At 55.5% G+C, this 15,579-nt stretch overlaps 1 long non-coding RNA gene across 1 annotated transcript; it reads right to left on the bottom strand.

The window, feature by feature from the left end:
- Positions 1 to 7,105: 7,105 nt before the first annotated feature.
- On the bottom strand, positions 7,106 to 14,478 carry LOC137862408 (uncharacterized). The gene is made up of 6 exons (XR_011100244.1): positions 14,065 to 14,478; positions 10,014 to 10,143; positions 9,498 to 9,601; positions 8,441 to 8,530; positions 7,444 to 7,598; positions 7,106 to 7,195 (listed from the first exon to the last, which is right to left on the bottom strand). It is a non-coding gene; the product is annotated as an uncharacterized lncRNA (long non-coding RNA).
- Between the last annotated feature and the right edge of the window lie 1,101 nt (positions 14,479 to 15,579).

Raw genomic sequence — 15,579 nt, 5'->3', positions numbered from 1 at the left:
AAAACCCAAATCTGAGGAGCGCATTGGGCTTTTGTGGGAATTCATTTTATTTTTTATTTTTTTTAAATGTGCTTTTGTGGAGAAGGGGAAACTCAAGGCCACCCATTATTATTTTTCTTCAAAACTCTCCATCAGCCGGCTCCTGCCCAGGCTGTGAGAGCAGCAGAGCCGCAGCAGTTAACAGATCTCTTCCCTCGCCTCTCGCCTCCCCAGCGCTGCCCCTGGCACCACCGGAGGAAGTCTCCCAGCGGCGCGTTCCCGTAAGCTGCCCCTTTGATCAGCTGCAACCTTCAGGGATCAAACGGCTCCGAGGACGTAACCGCAAACCCCGGGGCACGCGATGACGGGCGGGGAAGCGGCGTCTCCAGCAGGAGCTGGCGAAGCCCCGGCCAGCACAGCCGGGAAGCCGATCCCACCCGACCCACACAAAACCCCAGGCTGGCACCTCCAAATCCCACGACGGCTGGAGCTGAGGGTTTGGCTCCAGAAAAACTCCCAGGACAACAGCTGGATGGTGAGGGTCCTACCCTGCTGGGTGTACGGGGGTTTTCATGTATAAAAAGCCAGTGGCAGGAGATGGGCACACAGCTCCTCAGGGGGCATCCAAGACATCCCTGCAGCTGGGCTGTCCTTGGAAAAAAAAATACAGCCCAATAAAAACTCCTTCTGTCTTGTGTGCACATCGGTCTGGGAGCAGCTACCCCGCATAGCCAGGTTTCTCACTGCTTTGTGCCACAAAAGTGCGGATCCCACCTGGAGGCTGTTGGCTACTAAGGGGCAGAAATGTTCCTAAATTTCTAATGGGGACAGGATCCCTTAAATCCTCAGCTGCTGGAGTCAAGGAGTTTTTGGTTTAGTTGTGGTTTATGATTTTTTTTTTTTCCTAAAAGCAAGGACTTTTTAGCCCATGGGGTTACAGAAAAAAAAAAAAAAAAAAAAAAGTCCCCAAAAGCAGCAGACAGATGAAAACACCACCCAAAACATTCATTTTTGGACAAATTTCTTCACTTTGGTCATATCCCATCAGCCAAAATTTTGGAGCAGGGACAGGTTGAACCCATCATGGGAAGATATTAGGGATGGGCATGGAAACGGGGCATTACCCTTGGATAAAACCCTACATAGGACACAGGCACACAGCACCTGAGCTGGAGGACAGGACCGCAGGGGGCTGGGGGGGCACCGGGCAGGGATGCTCCGCGCCCCAGGGATGCTGCGGGCAGGGACGAGCCCTCGCGGGCCCTTCGTGGACCAGCCTTAAGCATATTTCCACACAGCTGGAGGGAAACCCCAGCTGCAGTCCTGAAAAATAACAAATAATAAAAGTGGCTGTGAGCAGCAGCAGGGCTGGCAGGAAACATTCCCAGTAGCAGCTGCTTCCTGAGTGCGACATTTATTTGATCCCCTGGCACCATCTGGGCCATGCCCCACTCTTTGTTTTCATTAAGAGTTTAGAAAAACAATTCGGCTTTGACTAATTGCTCTTTAAGGTCCCAGGCTCGCCCTTTCTCCTCCCCCCACGTTTCCTCTCCCACCCCCTCCGTGCCCTCCATCCCCAGACTCTCCCCTTGACCCACGCCACGCCGTCTGCCTCGTCCCCACGTCCCCAGGTACCTGGCATCCCAGACAAGGCACATCTTCACGCACCCCACGAGCACCTTCCCCTCCTGCAGAGGCAGCGGTGGCACAAGCACAGGGTGCCCAAAGTACCCGGGGAGCCCTGAAGCACCCCGCTGCGGTGATGTGCAGGGCTGGGGCGCTCTGAGCCCGGCACCTCTCGGCTGGGTGGATGGGGCCGGATGCTGGCGGGCCAGCAGCCTTCCCCTGCACCATCCAGGGTTGCTGTGCCGTGTGTGGGCACCTCCCAAATCCTGCCACTGCCCTGCCCAGACCCCTCACTGTCTTCTTTCCACCTCTAACACCAGCACGCTGCCCGGGGGGGGAAGCAGCCCTGCGACCCCGCTGGTTTAATCCAACGTGTATTTTCCAGCCCGCAATAATCAGCCAGAAAAACGTCGAGCCTTGATGCGAAATCCTTGCCACGCCGGGAAGGGGGGTTGTTATTGCAAAGGGCTTGCGTGTTCCCCCTCGCCCCCTCACCCCGTGTCCTCACCTGATGGCTTTAGCAGGATTCGCAGCAAGGACAAGGAACCAGAGGAATTCCGGCCCCCTAATTACACTTGCTGGGAGGAATTTGCTTTTGCAATATCCCCGCTGAGTTAACCTAACAGGCGTGGAGACGAGCCTTTCTTAGCTAATTAGCAGCTCCACCGTGAAGTCCCCTCCACGGCACGCACACGCGGGCTGGGCTGCCCCCTCCCTGAGCTCCGCGCCGCTGTTTGTCCCTGTCCCCTCACCCCTTGCCCTCTGCGATCCCCTGCCAAAGCTCAAAGCGTTTTTACGCCTTCCTACTCCCACTTTCCGGTCCTGAAAAGCCTGCTCGGCTCGAGGCAGCGGCTCCGTTTCCTCGCTCCTTCCTAACAAGCGCTTCCTGCCCCTCAGCCGCCCGCGATTATTTGCAGCTCTCCGAGCGCTGGGATTTCCTTCCCTGGAAGCCCCGCTGGCTCTGCTCTGCTGCCGCGGGCTTGGAGGGATGGATAACCCATCACTGCCACCTCGCCAGCCCGGTTGGGATCCACAGCCACCAGCCGCTTCCCACAGCCGGGGCTGACCCCTCCATAGGGTTTTTTTTGGGGGGCACATTGGGGTCGCTGCCGCACGGGGTAGGGATGCTGGTGTCACTAATATGGGCTCGCCGTGAGCTGCTTTGGAGATGTTGACGCCCGTGATGGCATTTGATGGGCTTGGGGAAGCTCGCAGGCGGGGATGGGGTCTCAAATGGGGTCAGGATGCTTCCAAGTGCTCTGTGAAGGGGTTGCTGGTGGGCCAGGTTACGCCGGCAGTTAAACTCATACCAGAATGAGAAAGAGCAGAAAAATCAGTTTTCTGGGCCTACAAGGAGCTCTGTAATGGCCCAGCAATGCTGGTTGAGAATGAGATTTTGCCCAGCTAAAGGCACGTGCCAGCTTCAGACAGGAGCTCCTGGGCCATTTTGCTACCCAGCAATGCGGGGATATGACCATGGATGGGCTTCCCCATGCAAGCCAATGACACACGATATAAATACAATGAAAGCAAACAATAAAGTGACAAACTAGAACAATAACATGAAGAAACTTAGACATCTGGAACTGCAGGGGACTGGGGTCACCTGGTGGGCTATGGGAGGAGAACAAAGCAAAGGGGGATTGAAGAGATCTAAGAGGAAAGCAAACAGAAACCACAGTGAGGAGCCGGCTGAGATCTTACCAGCTAAAGCACAAGCACCTTAAAGAAAATAACCCAAAGCATGAGTATGGAGGAGGTTTTAGAAGACCCCAGGGCCTCATCTACCTGCCTGGAGATGGAGCAGTCCCACTGGGGGGGGCACGGTGAGGGGCTGACTCCTTGGCCATGACCCCGCTGATGGAGGAGAGGAAAATTAATGCCATCCCATGCGGACAGGTCCACTGCCAACTGCTGTGGTTTGTGGTGGCTTGGGTTTCCCCAGGGCCAAGACAAGGGAGCTGCAGAGAGGAGATGCACGAGGAGACAGGACCATGAGGGCAGTGTGGGTGCGTGGCATGGGGGAGATGCTCCGGGATGAGCCTGCGGTGGGAGAGGAGGGATGGGGCACTGCCCTGTGACCCATCCCATCCCACACTGAGGTCACCCAGGACACACACATGCTGTATTTGCAGTTTGCCATCACCTCACCTCACTGTGACCACCTCCCTGCTGCGGTGTGACCGTCACCGGAGGGACCACGGCTGGAACCTGCACCCAGGGCGTCCCTGGGCTGCATCACACCCATGCCGAGGACCAAATCCTGCGAGCATCGCTCTGCTCCTGACCCAAAAAGCAGGACGAGGAGTGCTCCAGGGTCACATCCAGCAGGGCAGCAGGCACTGCTCGGGGCGGAGGCATGCTCCAGGCATGCTGCAGGAAGCGTGACTCGGCTTTCCAGCGCGCAGGAATGCCGGGCGGCGTGGCGGCCAGCTTCCTGCCACCCACGGCACGCTTCCTGCCCCAACCCCGGCCTTACTGGAAACCCCCAGCACTGCCCAGCACGGCCGCCAGCATTTCCAGGTGGCACAGGGCTGCTGCAAGGCCCGGCCTCACCATCCTCCTTCCCCTCTGGCCCGTGCTCCTGCGGGAGCAGGGCTTGTCTTCCTTCTGGAAGGATGGAGAAGCCAGTGGGCAATATTGGGCTTGTCCCTCCAGGGTTTGGGCTCCCTGAGCAGCACTGAGTGCCTGGAGGGCTCCTCTTTCCCCTTCCCCTCCGTGCTCTCTCCCAGCCCCACATCCAGGCTCGCTGCCAGGCCCCAGCTCCTCCCTGCCTGTTGCACAGCCAGCCCAGCCCGGATTCACGGTTTCTTGCTCTTCAGCATCACCTCCTCATGCACAGGTTCCTCTCCCAGCCCCAGACACCTTCCCTGCGGGATGCTATAAGAACCCACCTTAACCCCAAACTGCTCAGAAAACACCACGGATCACGGATCACCCCTTCCAGCTCCCCGCACCCCACCTCATCACTCCCCAACCCCATCAGATCCCCTTTTCGCAGCTCGAACCTCAACCCCGACACCGGTGCTGCCCCACGAGGCAGCCCCAAGCCTCCTTATTCCTTCCACACCACTCTGAGGACAAGAAAACTCATCCCAGCTCCCTCGTGAGCATCCCCAGCACCCCGGGCAGACACCAAATCAGTGTCCCGTACAGCGCATCCCAGCCGGGCGGGAGCGCCTCGTGCTGCACCAGCAGCCCCCTAATCTCCCCAGAGCCAGTCCTTGGGGCTGTTCCTGTTCAGGCGCTGATAAAAATCTGACCAAGATGTTTTCAACAGTAAGCCGGGAGCGATTACAAAGCAACCGTCCCCTACCCTCCAGCTGGGAAAGCTCAGCCTGGAGTTTTCTTTTAGAAACAAGTGGATTTTGATTTTCTTATTTTTATTTTTAGGTGCCGATGTGAACTCTTGGTGGGGCAGTCCCAAACCTGGCTCCCTGAGACCTAAAGGGAGAGGGATGGACCGGAGGCAAGGCAGAGCCCTGCTCTCCTGCTGGAGAGCCCCATCCATGGAGGTTTGCAGGATGTTACTGGGCAAAACCAGAGCTGGGACAACCCAGCACCAGTGACCATCCTGCTGGCCCAACCTGGAGACCACCAGGAGCTGACCCTTGGTTTGGCATCACCCCAACGGGGTAAATCCCTGGGCAGCTCTGCAACGACACAAGCTGCCTGTTAATTAACATAAACCACCACCGAGGAAAACAACAATTCACAGAAAATGTTTGGCATGGGGATGGAGGACACGGCAGTTTTGGCTGCAGGACCCAAATACCTTCCTTTATAGTGCTGCCAACCCACAGCACGAGCGTGTCAGTGCATGAAAACCATTTTGTGAAATGCAGCAGGCTCATTAGCCAAAGGCATTAAGGGTGAAAATTGACCAAAATGCTCTGGAAAGTAAATCACATCTTAAAAAAAAAAAGGTCCTGGATAAATGCATGTATCATGGCCAGGTCCCAGGGAACGCGGAGCCGGCCCGGTGCTGGTGCACAAAGCCCCCCCCGAGCTGCTCAGCCCCGGGGTTGAGCCCGGTGCTCGCCACCTCTGGGGGAATAAAGGCTTTAATTAGCCCTTCAACATGCAGTGAAAGCATCCCCAGCTGATCCTGGGGAGCAACAGGTACTTTAAACCACCACATTTTGTAATCCCCAGAGCCATAGGGAGATTACAAGGCAGTCACTTCACGATCAGGGGAAAATTAAAAGTCCAACTTCGGTGACAACAAAAATAACGCAGAGCCACGACGTGCAATAAACAGCCAGGGACCGGCAGGCTCTTCAAACAGGTTTTTAATCTCCTCTCCCCTCTGCTCATAACATCGCCTTTATTATTTTCTGATGCGGAGCCTGATTCTCACGAGGGTGGCGGATGCTGACAGCAGAGTAATGGAGCAGCGGCAATTTTGCCCGGGCAGCCCTCGGGGATTTAATATGCTGCGGAGAGCGAGACGTGACTGAGGGGAGAGGGTGACCGGGCCTGGAGGTGCAATAAAAACCAGGGTGATAATGAGCCTGCTGGGCTGAGCGGGTTCATTGGCTCAAGTCCCTTCCCAGTTGGGCACTGGGGCTGGTGGGGAAGGTGCCCAAGGACAGGGTTGGATGGCACTGGGGACACCCACGTCCTCTGTCCCAGATCTGCCCATGGCTAAAGGCTGCCAGCCTCTCCCCACAGCCCTTGATGTGATTGCTGACCCAGGTTGTCACAAAAGAGCCCCCTTGCAGCCAAGATCCCACGTGTTTGGGACTAGCAAGAGCCATGGAGCCCAAAGGGGGATGCCCCAGCGGCAGCCCTGATGTCACCTCCATGCACATGGGAGCTGAGCTTGTGGCATCCTGCCCCCATCCCACGGGCTCCCTGGAGGTGAAGCAAGCCAGCCAGGTGTGTAGGAACAGCCTGGATGCCCTCGTCCCCATAGCCACCTGCAATCCCCTTCCCTCCTCCAGCCTGGAGCCCCTGCAGCATCCCCTGACCCACAGCCTCCCTGGGGTCCGCTGCCGCAGCTCCTGCTCAAACACGGACACGGTGCCATGGGCTGGGCTGTCCCTTGCTCCCCAGGGAAGGTCTCCGCAAGGTTTGGAAAAAGGAAACATGCTGAGATCTGAGCAGTGCCTCGCATGATCTCACCCACATCTGCTCCTTTGCTGCCTTACCCATCACCTTTCGCATGACCGCTCACAAAACCACCCGGATTTTGACCTGTAGCACTAAAACAACAGCACCACCAGATGCTGGAGAGCAACGTGCAATGGCAGGACACCACTGGCAACACATCGGATCTGCTCCGAGCTGCTGGGTGCCAGCAGAGAGGTCCCATCCTGCCCATCCCTGTGGTGGAGCAGCCACGGGGAGGAAAAGCTCCCGGTGCCTTGGGTCCCCCCGCGCTGCCTGACAGCGGCATGTGACTGCGGCTGGAGTGATGGATGGGCCCGGAGCCTCTCTTTAATAGTATCTCACGGTGGTTTCCGTAAGTTGATGGAGATTGCACAACACTACCAACTGCCATGCCGGATATATTTTGCAACCAGGGCCTTTTGTGCCACATCTGTAGGATGATATGCCAGAGCCTTCTGAGGAGGCCCGGGGAAGTCTGAGCACAGGAAGAAAAAAAAAAAAAAGAAAGAAAAAGGAAAGGAAAATAAAATAAAAAAAATAGTCAACAAACCCCTTTCCATAGCAGCTATTTTGGTGAGGCACCCTGGGGTGAGGGGAGCGGGCACCAGCCAGCTCGGAGCCGTGGAAGCCCCACAGCAGCAGCCAGGAGAAGACCTCTCCCACGGATGGGTGGCAGGGTGCCCCAAAATGCTCAGCCAGGGCTGTGGGATGGCCAAAGCTCACCGAGAGCAGCCGCAGGTGTGAGCTCCCCAGGGAAGAAGTGCTGCTGAAGCTCGGTGGAGGTGTTGGCCAGCTCCGGGCTGTCCCAGCTGGTGGCTCTGGGAAGCGCTGTCCCTGTCCTGCTGGCTCATGCCATCTCCCATCCCCTCAGCCTCTCTCTAAAAGACAGAAAAAAGAACCCAAGACACATGGACAAGGCTAGGGATGTTGGTGAAGGCACCAGCCCAGCTGATGCCTCGTGTCCTGGACAGCAGCGCCCCAAACCCCTGCTGGCTCTCAGCATCAACCCAGATATTAGCACTGCACCTTTCCACCCTCAAATACACAGCACAGCCCCAAATGCATGCAAACTAGCACATCCCAAAGTAGCAGCCCCATAAAACTGCATTCCTTGGAAAGGTTTTGGGCTCGGTCAAAGAGCCATCCTGTTGACTCCATCAGATGAAGGAGGTCAAGGAAAGGAGACTCCAGGACTTCTGTGTTCTCAGATTCACATGCAGCCATCAGCCCCTGATTTATGAGGAGGGACAATCTCCATCACAGAGGACCTGAGATGTTGCAGGCAGGGCACCCGAGGTGTTGGCTGGTCCCTGCATGAGGTTGCTCCTCAGCGAGGAGGTGAGGATGCAGAAGGAAGCGCGGAGCCAAGGCTTTGGAGGTGCTCAGGGCTTAAGTGGCTGAAAATGAAAGCGCTGGGACACTTTTTCAGCCTGCACTTGACAGTGGGGATGTGATAAGATCAGAGATGCTGAGCGGAGAGCATCTCTTGTGGAAGATTGATGGTGCCAGCAACGAACCGAGCCAAAAACATCACGTCAGGCTCCGTCTGCTCGGAGCTGAGCGCTGCCATGTGGGAGATCCCAAAAAGCTGGCTGATACGGGGCCAGCCATGGGTTACCCAACAGCAGTGAGCCAGGCGTGGTGCTGTGTCATCCCGCTGCCCCGTGCTGGGTTTTTGCTTTTATCCCCGAACCCAGAGGGCTGGTGACACTTCACATACCAGCTAGATCTCTCCAGCACTGTCCACCTCATTTTGGGTGTCTTGGTGCCAGCTTTGGCAGGCAGGCATCCAACTCCCCTCTGTCCTGAGCTGCAGGGATAGAACAAGAGCGTGGTGATCCCGGTGTTACCAACCCTGCCTCATTTTGGGAATCCACCTGGGAGCACCCAGACACCCCAGGAAGCACCGAATTCCCTCCGATGCCTTAAATCCAGCCAGATTTGGTCACATTGAGACACTGATGGACCAAACATCGGTCACTGGCTGCCAGGCACGCTCTGCCAGCCCCTTCACCCACAGCCAACTGCAATAACCACCCACCGTGCTCACCTAACGATGCTGTCAGCAATACCCACTAATCGTTAATTATTATTTATCACTGCTGCTGCCTAATGCCTGCTGGGGAGGTTAAATAAACCAAACGCTGCCACAGATGCTGCCCATGGCATGGGGAGCAAGGATGTGGAGGAATAACAGGGAAAACAACTTTCCCATTTCCAACCTTCACTCTTGGAAAAAAAATAAAAAATAGGAAGAGGAACAAAAATATCCCTTTCAGAGCAAGGATGTGGTGAGGGCCTGACAGCCTCCCTGACACACGAGCCAGGATGCGGATACTCTGGCTTTTCCAGGAGGAAAGGAAGGATTTTACCATCTCCTCTGGCTAACGAGGATTTAATCCATCCTAGCTCTGGGCAGGCGTTGGCAGTGCCGCATGCGCTCACCTCCCTCACTGGCAGGCAGCCCCTGCCTCAGTTTCCCCACCTGTAAATGAGGATAGCTCATCAATGGCAGAGCTTCATCTGTTGCCACAAAGCCCTGGGAGGCCTGCACACCTTCCTCCATCCATCATCAGCATCTCAGAGGTGACCACAGGGTTTTTTGGGGTGCAAAGAGCAGGTCCCAGGCAGCTGCCCTTTGGGGCTCCCTTCTCCCCTTCCCTCCCACAGCAGCGGGCTCCTTCCCCTCGTCTCCTTCCTGCACGGGCCAGAAGCGGAGCCAAGCTAATAATTCAGATGACAGAATTAAACTGATCCTGATTAGAAAAAGCCTTTACCCTGAAGAGAGCAAAACCTGGCTCCGGGCTGCCCTGTAATCCAATAGTCTCCCACGGCTGCCGCAGCGAACCCGAAACCTGCCTCCAGGCAGAGGCACTTTGTCCTGGAACAAGGGAAGTTAAATGTGTCTTAATGGGAATTTTGACACGTTTTGCTTTGATTTCACTAATGTTACAGAAGTAGCTGTTAGGAAATATTTCAGCCCCCCTGTGCGGGGCCGGACCCTTGCGAGAGGGACGATGGCTGGGGGGCTGTGGTGCCCGGTCTCCCCCCACATCTCTCGGTGCAAGGGCTTCATTTTGGGTCTGTTGGGGAGCCAGGAGCCCCCCAGGTTTGCAATGACACCTGTGGGACAGCTGCCATCACAGATGAGACCTATTCAAGCCCTTTTTAAGGCCAAAAACCCAAAAGGTTTCATCAATTTATTTCCACCAAAACAGCAGCTGGCATTTCCCTGACCTTTGGTAATTTGGGGTTGGAGGGAGTCCACCTAGCATTAATTGCACCCCACTGACCTTCCTGGTGCTTCCCAGTCCCGGTTCAGCCTGGTGGGCATCCTGCTGGGCTCACAGCTCGCTCCCAAAAAGTCTCAGCCCGATAACAGGAGTTAGTGGATGCCACGGGGCATGTCCTGGTGCTGCCCAACTGTGAGCACAGGCAGATACAGCACAGTGTGAAGATAAAAAAAAAATGACAAATGGATGGGATAAGACTTCACTGGTGAATGTGCTCAGATGGGAAGCTCAAAAAAAGCCAAAACAAGGCTACTCACCCCCAGCACAAGGCAGAGCCTTCGCAAGTCCCGCAGGGACCAGGTCCAACCTCCAAACACAGGTGCCCATAGCAAGGCTGCTGCAGGGCAGGCAAGGAGGGCAAAACCCCACGCAGTGGGGACAGCCCAGCACAGGACAGCACTAATTTTAGCAAGCCTGAACACAATTACCCCAACTGGACCACTTTAAACAAACAAACAGCCGGGTTGGGGGGTTGCAGGAGGCATCTCCGTGCGCCTCCCCAGGGACCGTGTTTACTCACAGCAGCTTTTCCTGCCCCTGCAGCCCCGTCCCCACCTCGGCCCACGTCTGTGAGCTGTTTTTTGTTGGTTTAACGCGACGCTGCGATTCTAACCCAGAGCCTCGGACTGTCAAACAGTTTTTCTTTTATTTTTTTTTTTTCCTGAAGGAAAAAAAAAAAAAAGAAAAAAATACAGCTGAACTAATTTGATGAAAGGGGAAAATAAAACGTAAGCCAGACTAAACACATGCAGTTCCTACCTACAGCCAGGGCCCAGCTTCTCCCAGGCCAAAGTCAACACACGTCAATTTTTAACATGACAGGGCTTTAAAAGGGAGTTTTGAGTCCTGGATGAGAGGCGGCTGGAAAACATTAATAACAAGGTCTGTCAATTAAAGGCAAGCATGACATGCCACCAAGACAAGGGCTGGGGGTTTTCCCTTCCTTCCCTTCTCTTCCCTCTTAATTTGATGAAAAAAAAAAAAGGATTTATGGAGAAATCCATCCTTTCGTCCAAGAAATGCAGCCGCATTACCAAATGAAGGATGGTCTTTGTTTAGGAGCCTTGAAAAGAGCCCAGCAGAAAAGGGTCAAAATCCCCAGGTTAAGGAAAGCACTGCCCCGAGGGATGCTCCCAGCGCTGCTCCCGATTCACCTGCATCCAGGGAGCCGTGGATGTGCCTGGGCAGGATGCTCAGCTCCTGTGCTGATGTGCTTGGTGCACTGGAAATTGCTATTTTGGGTTCCAGAGGGGGAAAAAAAAAAAAAAGCTTTTATCAGTCCCATAGGAAGCATTGCCATGGTTCTGTGGGCTGGGCAGGTTTCTGCCCAAAGTCACTCGCTTGTCTCCAAAACAGAGCTGGGAAAAACAAGGGGAAGGGCAGCGCAGCACAGCCTGACCAGCTTTTGGGGGTGAAGGCAAAATCCTTCATGGGTAAGGGGAGTGGGAGATTCACTAGGAGTGGAGGGGAAAGGGCTTTCCCCCAAAATTATGAGAATTATCTGTGCTGGGAGCAGGGTGCTGGGCTCTGCAGCAGCGTCAGCGGCTCTCAGCTGCGGGAGCAGGTAAAGATTCAGCCGAAGTGGGAAGCAGCCGAGATTCATTTCTCCCTCAACACCTAAATAAACACTGCGCCCACAGCCACACGCTGCCCGCCCGGCGGTGTGCGTTACACATCTACAGTGCAGGAACCGGCCGGCGCAGCGGCTCCGATATCCCGGCTGCAATATCCTGTCCCCGACAGCAGCTCAGCCAGATGCCGTGAGAGGTGTAAAGAGCCTGCAGCAGCCAAACACAGCCTGCTCTGCTGCCCAGCACTGGCTATTCTGGCCTCCGAAGGGCAGAGGACCCTCCTGGAGACCCCCATGCACGGGCATCGCACCCACCCAGCACATGCTGCAGGGCTGCTGCGAGGAGCAGGGTGCAGGATGCAGCTCTGCTGCCCCGTACACCGCTTGCCAGAGCGTAATGGGTGAGCTGGGCTCCGGCCCCGTTCTCAGATTGTGTTTCGCTTTCCCTGGCCCAACATCCAAAGCCTCCTTCCAGCACGCACGAGGCTCACTTGGCGAGGGCAGGCAGGGCCAGCCCAGGCTTTTTTTCAAACAGGTCCCAAGGCGGTGAAAAGCTCTGCCACCAAAAAGCCAGGCTGGGGTGGCTGGTAGGGGATCTCAAGACAAAGCCTGGAAAGCCTTTGGCTGTCTCTGCCCACAGCCCTCACCTGGAACAGTGGCACCTCCGCAGCTGGAGAACAACCTGCCCCAACAAAGGGGGCACCTGGGCTGGAGTTGATAGCTCCTCGTGCTCATCATTTAAAAAGCTCCACGGCTGCTGACAAGCCCCCTGCACCCCTGTACCACCCCACGGGGCTACCACCGGCTGTCAGCCCCGCACTGCCAGCACAAAGCCCAGGACACAGGTAGCAGGACCTGGGATGATTTATGCCTCCGCAGCAGATGCATTGTTCAGGGTTTTTCAAGACGTGCTGTCAGCCCCGGCTCGGAGGAGACAAAGCCGGGGGAGCCGACCGCCCTGCGGTGAGCGGGGACCATCCCTACGTCTCAATCCCTACAGCTGCCTGCTATCAGCGTGCCCACACCACCCTCAAGCACACGGGTCCACCCCGAGCTGCACTTCACACGTGCTCCTCTCATCGTTCTCCAAATTTCCAGCACAGCCTCACACACTGCCCTCACCCTGCCCTCCTCCGGGCAGGCAAAGCAGCCCCATGCGCCCCGCAGCATCGCACAGCACAGACAGAAATATCGAAGGAGAGCCCTTCTAAATCAAGTTCGTGCCCCGTGTCACGACAGGTTAGCCTTCCCCCTCCCCAGATAAAGGGTACGGATGTTAAACTGATGCCACGTTTGATCACAACCAAAAAGCCAAGAGGGCTTCAAACGTTCATTCATCTCGAGCTGCAAGCGCGGCCGGTTCTCGCTAATCAGATAATTGCTCCGCTTCTTCCCCAGCACGAAAAGCAGCCAGGCGGCGTGAAGGTTTCCTTCCTCCACGGGACCCTGCTCAGAGCTGGGCTCGGAGATTCGCGAGAGGTTTCCTCCCTTTTGAGAGGCGGTGCTGGGGATGCGGGGCTGGATTCAGGAGGATCGGGCCCCGGACTCAAGCTCCCTGCTCGAGATGAGCGGCTTTGGTCTAAGCGCATTGGGGCTGTTGGCATCTCCATGAGATCAGGGGAGCCATGAGGGATCAGCAGGGTTTAAATCCTCCTCAAACTCCACAAGATCACTTCAGACAGCCAGGGGAGCGAGGACAAACCAACACCTCCAGCGTGGCACGAAGCGAGCAATGAGCAGACCGAGCTGCCCACGAGGGCCTGAGGGAGCAGAGCAGAACAAGGAGATTTTCTTCCCGGAGACGTCTGCTGGAAGCAGTCTGAAACAATTCCATTTATGTTGCTTTTTAATAGCAAGGTCAGCTCCTTTCTTCCTACCCCGACATCCTCCATCAGGGCCTCTTTCTGGGAACTCGCAGCAATGTGCCAGATGTCAACGAGAGACAGAAAAACAACCGGGGGCCAAACTGGGGCGTTTTGCCACTGCCCCCAATCCCAAACCGCACCGAGCTGCCTGAGGTGTGTGTGTAGGGGGTGAGTAACACCCCCTGGTCCTTGCTGTGCTCAGGAACGGGGTGAAGGATCTCCTCTGCCCCAGCTCTCCCAGTAGCATCACCCCCAGCCAGTGCCCAGCTCCCTGCTCCTTGGGGACAAGGGGGTGGCCGTGCCACCGAGCAGCTCCCCGACCCCTCTGGGACTCAGACCCTTGTGCTCAGCCCCCTGTGCTGCTGGCCACCAGCAGCAGACCTCGCAGGAAGGCCAGAGCCACTGAGGTGTCCAATGTCACCACCCCAGGGAGCAGAGGAGCTGTTGAACCACCCTATTTTGGGTGGAGGGTGTGATTATGGACAGATTTCTAGGGGGGACTTTCAGGGTTGCAGACCCCAGGCACGCAAACACCACGTCAGCCGCTGCCCAGGGCGAGGAGGATGCAGTAGGGAAGAAAAGAAACCACAAGGCTTAAAAAAAGAAAACCACCTACATTCGGGGACACTCTGTACTCCTCTTCAAACTTTCAGCTCAGGGCATGTTTCCAGGCTTCTTCCTTTTAATAAAAAAACCCCAAGAGCAGGAACAGCAGGAACACAGCCGCCTTCTTTCCAAAGGCAGGTAAGGCATCCAGTCCCAGGATCCAGAGCTAAAACCACAAAGCTTTAGCCCTAAAAACACAGCTCCCTGCCCTCCTCTGAGAGGGGCAGAGACCAAAGGGAGGGGAGAGCCCAGGTGGGGGCTTTTATAGGTGCGCAGGTGTCCCCGGTGAGTGAGGCAGGTGGGGAAGCAAAGGCTGTGAACACAACCACAGGTGTGGACGGCCACGGGCACAGGTTCCCTCCCTCAATTTTCCAGGTTTTCAGGAGTGACCTTGGAAAAAAAAAGAAAAAAGGAAGAGCCGTAGTTCTTCATGTCGAGGGTGATAACCCGTTTGTCACCGTGCGGGCTGTCTGAAGGCTGCCCAGGTTTTACTTTATTGCGTTCCTGGGTGTCACCAAAACCCAGCTGAATTACTCTGCCAACTCCATCATAAAATAAATAAATAAAATAAAAAAGGGGGGAGAAAAAAGTGACTTTGCTTTACGTCTCCGCAGCAGGCTGGAGACCGGTGCTTAGACCTCTCCACTTTATCTTATTTTTTATTTTTTTTTAATTTTTTTTCGTGAAACCGCTGAAACCAGCAGGTGAAAGGCTCCGAGCCCCTCAGCGGGACAACATCCCCGACCCCTAAATCGGGTGCGTTTCATCACCGCACCTGCGACCCCCCCGAAATTTTCACCAAGCGCTCCGGGTGCCCCCCGGTTCTCCCCCCTGTGCGCCCCCACCCCGGACTCCGGCCGCCGGCGGAGCGGGGCCGCGCTGCGCGTCCCCGGGAGATGCTGGGGGGGGTCCGGTCCCCCCCCCCCCCCAGGGCTGCCCCTGCCCAGCCGCTGCCTCGCCCCGCTCAGCCAGAAGGTGACGCCGTCCGCCCGCAAATTGCTGCCAGCCCAATTAGGCGGCCGCTATCGGCTGCAATCACGGCTGCTGATAGAGATAAATGGGGAAGGCGCTGTCTGCGCGACAATAGCGGTGGTGGCTTCTTTTTTTTTTTTTTTTTTTTCCTTAAAGGGTGGGGAAAAGGAAAAAAAAACTTTTTTTTTTTTTAAAAAAAAAAAAAAAAAAACAATTGAACTTTTCATCAGCTGCTAATCATGATTTTTTTATTGCTTTGCTTAGCATTTTCTGGGGAATAAAACCTCAGAGGAGCCCAGCCTTTTGTGGAAAATGAAAGGGCATATAAAAAAATGAATGTACATGGATTCTAAATATTTCAGGTTGTATGACTTTGTGTTTGACCTTAGCAGAAGATGAACTAATCCTGCAATATAATAGACTTTCATAGAGATATGGAAAATGGCTGCTTTTTTATCTCAGTTGCCATGGGAACCATCAGAGAGAAGGCCTAGCTGAGATGCAATAGAAGGTTATTAAATGTGTGCTTGTGTATATTGGAAAAATACAGCTT

The sequence above is a fragment of the Anas acuta genome, chromosome 11, assembly GCF_963932015.1.
Source record: "Anas acuta chromosome 11, bAnaAcu1.1, whole genome shotgun sequence".
Lineage (NCBI taxonomy): Eukaryota > Metazoa > Chordata > Aves > Anseriformes > Anatidae > Anas > Anas acuta.
This window is presented reverse-complemented; position numbering and strand designations above follow the sequence as displayed.